Source organism: Ischnura elegans, chromosome 12, assembly GCF_921293095.1.
Source record: "Ischnura elegans chromosome 12, ioIscEleg1.1, whole genome shotgun sequence".
In the NCBI taxonomy this organism is placed as follows: Eukaryota; Metazoa; Arthropoda; class Insecta; order Odonata; family Coenagrionidae; genus Ischnura; species Ischnura elegans.
The window spans coordinates 44,568,239-44,575,453 of record NC_060257.1 but is presented as its reverse complement, the minus strand read 5'-3'; the positions used below and the strand labels follow the sequence as shown (position 1 = coordinate 44,575,453).

The following is a 7,215-nucleotide window of genomic DNA, read 5'->3' as shown; positions in this document are numbered from 1 at the left end:
ATCTTTATTGGTTAAAAAGTTCAATAAATATTTTCAATTTTTGACATGTTTTATTAACGACGAGTGTGTCTATATTTAGTTCGCGTTATAATATTTTATTTAGCCTATAGGGGCCACGAGAAATTAGGGACCGGGGTTAAAGACCTTTTTCTCGATGATCAATAAAGTTTTAAACAAATACTCCGACTATAGTTGACTCGAAAAAGACCGGTCGAGCGGGAGTTGCACATTCTCTTAATAGCCCAGTCCAGCCCTGTAACGTTTGATATTTAAATATTTATGTTGTTAGTATATATATGTTGTTAATTAATTGTGGATGGGGATTGTTGAGGAGACAAAAGAAAAGGGAAAGTTGCTCGAATTAGTGAGGTAATAAGAAAATGGTAAAGGAGATAAATAATGTAATGAAAAGGAAATAAATTCGGAACAAAGCAAACGCCCGTCGTTACAGCACTATTTGTCTCTGAAAAAGGTCGAACTAAATAGAATCATTTGTTATTTTTTGCGGAGGTAGGTGAGAATATTTTCTTTCGTCCGACAATGACGAGCTTTTACATTGTCGGGTATACGGGGGCTTTACCCAAATGGGTCGAAACGCATGCTAGATAGAATCGAAATTTTTGTAGTTTATCACTTTGTTAAAAAGTATTTTTTTATATAATCCGGTAAATTTACCAACTTAACGAATTAAAATACAAATAATTATTAAACTTAAGGCCTATCTTACACGATTTGGTGCTAATAATACGACCTACTATTTTTGCATAGTAGTATCTTTTCTAATGAAAGAATTATCGTAAAAACCGCCGTTTTTTGTATCTTGAAAATCCCAAATTTCCAAAATTTGGATAATTTGGGGAATTTTTCAGATTAGCCCAAGGTTTGCCCTCCCCCCCCCCTATCTTGGTTCAAACCTAGATCCACCGCTGGCTTTACCACATTATCTTTTCAAACGCAGTGACTTCGGCATTTGCTTCTGTCGAGGACATTTGAGACGAGTGAGTATTTGAGTCCGAGATTAATTTGACCGGATTAAGTGCCGGCATTTCTGAAATTGATTTCCTTTTACCTTTCTTATAGTCTTTTAATGGCCACCAGGATGCATTCGTTCTGCTCCAGTTATTACTGTCATTGTATTTAGCAAACGTCCCAGAAATGTCGTTCTTCAAAAGCTCCCGCGTTTCAATTCACAGCGACAACATCGAGGTTTGAAATAAAAATTTTCAATTGAGGCCTGTTACGAATAGCTCTTGTCTCCTCATTCAATTAAGAGTCCTTATGATGGGAAAATAGGGATGACCGAGAAAGCGGCTGGATCATAGAGCATCTGGAGAGGGCGTTAGCTACCCCTCCCACGGTAGGAAAGTGAAGCCAGGGGGGCGTGGCACTTCAGCCCGTCCGCCATATTCCTTTACCTCGGGTGAAGCAGAAATACATGGTTCCTTATGGGATATTCGTCAAAGGAAACTCAATATTTTCCCTACTGACAGCCGGAAAAAGTCGTCCCCACCGATGAGCTAAGATTATTTGTTGAATATAAAACCGGAAAAAATGCATCTTTTGGATGAAATAGACGATTCAACCACGGTGCGGCAAATTAAAAATATGACGCACGACAAGTCACTTGCGACAATAGCAACTAATTTTCGGCCGTAAGCTGAAAAATATCTGACGAATGCATGTGAACCCTTAAAGTATATAACTTCTGATATTTACAATAGAATGTTTTAAACCAAATTCAATTATGAAAGTAAATAAAAAAGGATAAATGGACGAGAGAGGAATGGGAGGACACTGAATGCTACGATAATAATCACGTTTAATTGCTATTGCGTGCACTACAAGATTTTATTTGGCTAATAATCCGTCAAAAATATACATAAATCGTGATTCAAGGAAAATAATATGGTTTAGCAAGACTTAAAACAATCGGGAATCATGCCTACCATTACTTATGAATTCTCTACAAAAAGTATTGATGAGAAAATTTTAAACACAGCGAAGTCAAGCTTCGATTCTTATCGCCGGACATTTTTTTTCGGATATGTAACTTCAATATCTAAGTGTTACACAGTGTAAATCATTTCCGAAACTACTGTTAATAACCTCATGGCCATTTAATCAAAAGGGCTTCCTCATCAAAGGAAAATTTTGAGCATTAGGAAAGTAAAATATCATCTATGAGACAAGCTCGAAAGAGATTTCGCTTACAATTCCGAGTAAACTGCCATGAAAACAATACTGTCTTAAGAAATTGAGAATGGGTCTGATGAATTTCAAGTGCTGACAATTCAGATATTATTTTCCTTCCCCAAAATCAGGCGAACATGCACAGTGGGTAACAGCTGTGTTAAATGGAATCGTTGAAGGAGGTATTAAAAAAGAAAACAATTCCCATTTTCCAACTTATATAATGTACACACCCATCAAATGTTACATTTTCAGATATCCAGAATGATTAAACAATGCTATTGAAACTGATTATTTATACAATTAATGCAAAGTAACCAAATTAACAATAAATCTCAGGCAGACATGATGTAACATTCTATTAAGATATATTCAGATTGGCAAGAGCATTATGAATACATGATGAAGGCCGCCACACCTCCGGGATCATTTCCAATTTTTGTACGTTCATACAACCTCAATTACATCGGCTACTGGATTAGCTGAACCTGCAATTAAAAATGTATAAATTCTTTACCTATATTACACCTAAATCGGAATTATTTGACAATTTCAATGGGCAGAATCTGTGTGATATATCAAATGCTTAGCATCACCAATCAAGATAAACCTCTAGATGTTTATGAAAAATGCTATTACTTAAGTTTCTACTTCATCAGGAGAACAATGAATGAGAAATTTAAATTTCGAGTTCGTTTGAAGTTCGTCGCTAATTAAACAAGTGATTGAATGGAAGCTATTCAGAATAGGAGGGCTGATTACTTTCTTTGACCACCACAAAATGCAAGAATTTCTGTTGGATGTGTCAAAAGGTGTCACGCTTCTAGCAGTAGCCCAATGGTCTATCCACTAGGCCACCGCACTTCCACACTGGTAGTAAACAGAGTTGGTCCTTATCAAATTGGGAACAATTTACTACACATATACAAAATAATCCTATTCCATTTAATGTTGTCTAAAATTGGCAATATTTTTGTCACCCTTTAATGCCAAACCAATGAAAGTAATGAAATTGAATTTTTGCAAGCTAGTATTTGAGTAACTTGACATTATGGTGCACATGTGTGGTACAAAATAGGTGCATACTTTTGTTTGCTATGTATTGTAGTGGTGTGACATATGCGTGCACCTAATGTACATATAGCCTAAAATAGATTGTTTATTGTATCGTAAGCAATAACCTTAATGAGTGTTATTCACATTGATTAAAATTGAAGTGACAATTGTAACGAAAGACAAATATGTTGAGTCAAAGGGGGAAATTCATTGACAGATCATGAGTTCTGGGCGAGTAGTTAGTAGGAGACCACCATATGTGCCACAAACTTTCATCGCCTTATACAGGGTAATTACTTATTTTTTTCAAATTGCAAAACAGACAAACACATGATTGATCATGATGAACACATTCACAAAGAAGCAATGAAAGGGAAAGGGGCACTAAATTGAAAAAAAATGAAAGAGGCACCAACTTGATCATAGCATAGATAAAGGAGCTGTTGCTTCAGCAAAGTTGTAATCACAAAAACAAATATAAACAACACCTACGAGCAAAAAAAGATGAACAAAAGCTATATGAAAAATGACATTAACCAGAGATCGCTGTAACTCAGCAAAAACTAATTAGAACATGTTCCCTCCACTTTCTAAGAGTTTAGGTGACATGAATGGGCTATGAAACAAGAAAAAACACATTCTGGGCATGTAAAGTGGTTCATTAATACATATCAACTTATGCTTTTTACAACAATATTTTTATGACTGAGCATTTTATTTCTAAATAAGATCAATTAAGGTGTATATCAACCCATCAACAGAGGAAGAAGTTCGTGTTCCTTTTTTGCCGAGTAAGTGCTGTTACTGGTCATCGCTAATGATCATAATAACTTTTCGGTCGATAATTGAAATATTGCTAAGCATTCCTTTCAAAACATGAGACGCAATTGTAAGGCCAGTATAATAACTTAACAATTTTGCATTTTGGATCTAATTTCCACAATTTGTAGAAAACAACATTAATTTGCCAATGCTTGGTTGAGAACCACAAATCCCTGTACATGTGTTATGATTTTTAACTAATGTCGAATTTCGGTGGCTAAGAGTGCCATGCGTATCTCCGCTCTAAATAGACCTAATATCTGAACACCAAGTGTTCAATGAAGCACAAAATTCACTCACATCGCACAACTTGTACCGCGAATTGGCACACACATTTTTGTACCATTATTTCAATACACAAAAATGTTCACCAGCGATGGTACGCAGGGATGAAAAGAGTTCCGAAAAAGAACGGATATTTTTTTAAATATTTTACTTCATTACGATAAGCATTATCACTCATGACAAAATTCAACATAGTATAATACAATTTTAGCACTGATAAGGATAAGTAACAAATAACCGCAGTACACTGCCGCACATGAGTCCACCTGCTGCACGCGGCACATACATAGACAATTAACAAGGTTGACCATGCACTTCAAGCAAATGATATAGATATTACTAATAATTGACTATTTTGCAACTTACCGGTGGAATGTGAGTCCAGGTATCTTTTTACCGGGGCAATTACTGCACCCGTAAGCCGCGCAGCAAACCATCTGCGAAGGTTGAATAAATATGTCGTTTTCAAGGTTAAATACTCACTTTTTAACGGAGATAATAATATACCAGTATTAAGATGAATTCTAGAATATCAGCATACCTTCAGAATGCTTCAGCAGCCTCGGTATACTGAAAATTAGGTGATTTTCTTAACACATACCTTTATGGGAAAACGAGCGAGCGAGGTAAAGGGATATGGCGGACGAACAAAAGCGCATCGGGTAAACAGGTTTCTGCTGGCTTCACTTTTTTCAGCTAACGCCCTCTCCAGATGCTCTATGGGCTGGATTGATTGCTGTCTGGCCTGTGCCCATGTTTCATAGCACGGATGAGAAGTTAAAAGTATGTTGTTTATTATTTTTTGGACAAAACATTGACATGTGAGTAAATATTCTAAATGCGATTATGTTTAATACACAAAATATTGAAATTACCTGCTTTCAGGGAAGACAGATTTAAATTTTCAGATAGTTTAAAAAAGTAATGTGGCTGGCCATTGTGGTTCCATTTTACTGACTACTCCTGGGTTCATTCGTCCTTTGCTGGTTTTGATGTTAGAAAAACTCTTCCATCTATTCAAGCTTACATTTCCCTTGATTAATGTTGGGCTTTGGCTTCTCCCTTCTTCTGAATACACTTTCTTTCAGTGGCGTAACTAGGAATATGGTTTGGGGGGGATGGGATAGCCTGGGGTGGCGAGTGGCGACACCCCCCCAGGCAACGTGGGTCCGGGAAAAGTTTTGAAAAACGACGTGCCTGGAAATACATTTCACACCATTTTGGCGGTAAAAGATTTACTTTCAAACAGATGGAGTTATTGTATGTCAAGACAATAGTTTCAAAGATTTTTTTATTTCTCTGAGGCTCTTTATTATTTTTCGGACAAAACATTGACATGTGAGTAAATATTCTAAATGCGATTATGTTTAATTCACAAAATATTGAAATTACCTGCTTTCCGGGAAGACAGATTTAAATTATCAGATAGGGGGGTATCTATCCCCCTCATCCCTCCATAGTTACGCCACTGTTTTCTTTAATCGGCAATTAATACCGGGTGTTTCAAAATGAATAGCGGGGTTTCAGCGATTTTTAATATGTATTGCAATAAAATTACACTTATCAATAATAATGCATCAAATGAATTTAGTGGCACATTGGATGACGTACACATTGTTACCGACAAACGAAAATGTACGCATGTAGGGGTGCGCATGTATAATTTATAATTTACAATCGTCTTTCAATTAGAAGCCAGTCGAGGCATTAGAATCGCTGTTAGAGGCCGTGCGTTGTGATTGGCTGAAAGACGGCACCATTGATCAATGTCTATAGCAATCCATTTCGACTTGTAAAAGTTTAACAGAAATATCGATTAATCGAAAAAACCGACGGTTCTTCAAAATAATACTGTTTGTACAAAAGCATTTTTATCGTACATTCGAAAAACAGTTAAAATAGGTATTTGAGACGTAGAACAGCGTTTAAATGCCATAGATGTAGTGATAGAAGAAAAATGATTATTCTGGCAATCAATTTTTAATCGAAATGAAAAGTTCGACTTTTCAACAAAAATAGAAATTTTAACCAAAAAATCGATCAATCGAAAAAGTCGACGGTTCTATGGCAACAGCATCCGGATTAAGTATGCCAGAATTACTTTATGATGATTCTTCATCGAACATAAATATCACCGGATTTAATAGATCTGTCTCGTACCTATTTTTCCAATTATTTTTTGTCGTTGTTCTTGTAGGCAGGTTATGGTCCACAGAGATAGTTAAAATGTTATTCAGGCTAAACTTAAAAAAATGTGACAACTTCCTGCCAAACACCCTGGAGTTGACTCGCAGGTTATAATTTTAGATTAGATTTAAGTAGATTGAGCTTTAGCTGTAAGTTAAGTGTAATAAATATTGAAAAGCGTTAAAATCCCGCGTTGTGCAAGTACGTTCCCCGTGTAATACGGCCTTTAACAAGATCCAAGTTGATTTATTAACTTGTTGCGAACGGGCAAGGAAGTTGTACATACACTGGAGGGGGCACCACTGGTTCCGAGCGTTGAGCGCAGTGTGGCAGGAATGGGGGTGCTTGGGAAGAATAGCCACGCCTACTTTATCCAAAACATTGATAACCCCATAAGAGTCAATGCAAACTATTTGGTGAAATATTCTGTCATGATCGTTGCTACGTTAAAATAAACTATAGCAAGCGAACCTAGTAAACCTTTTTTCTATCATTATGGAAAGACTTCATGAAAATATGCCTCGAATATCTTTTCCCAAGGAAAAATTAATGTCAATCACCGTGGTTCCGATGTGCAACTAGCTTAGCCGAAAATAACAATTTACAAGTGTAAAATATCCATTCCTCTGCACTTCTACTGTTAATTAAAAAGACTATAGCCAATGGAAATCTTAC

General features: G+C 36.3%; 1 long non-coding RNA gene across 1 annotated transcript; it reads right to left on the bottom strand.

Annotated features, from left to right (window-relative positions):
* Positions 1–2,632: 2,632 nt before the first annotated feature.
* On the bottom strand, positions 2,633–5,063 carry LOC124169289. Its single transcript, XR_006867078.1, has 3 exons — positions 4,955–5,063; positions 4,720–4,790; positions 2,633–2,678 (listed from the first exon to the last, which is right to left on the bottom strand). It is a non-coding gene; the product is annotated as an uncharacterized LOC124169289 (long non-coding RNA).
* Between the last annotated feature and the right edge of the window lie 2,152 nt (positions 5,064–7,215).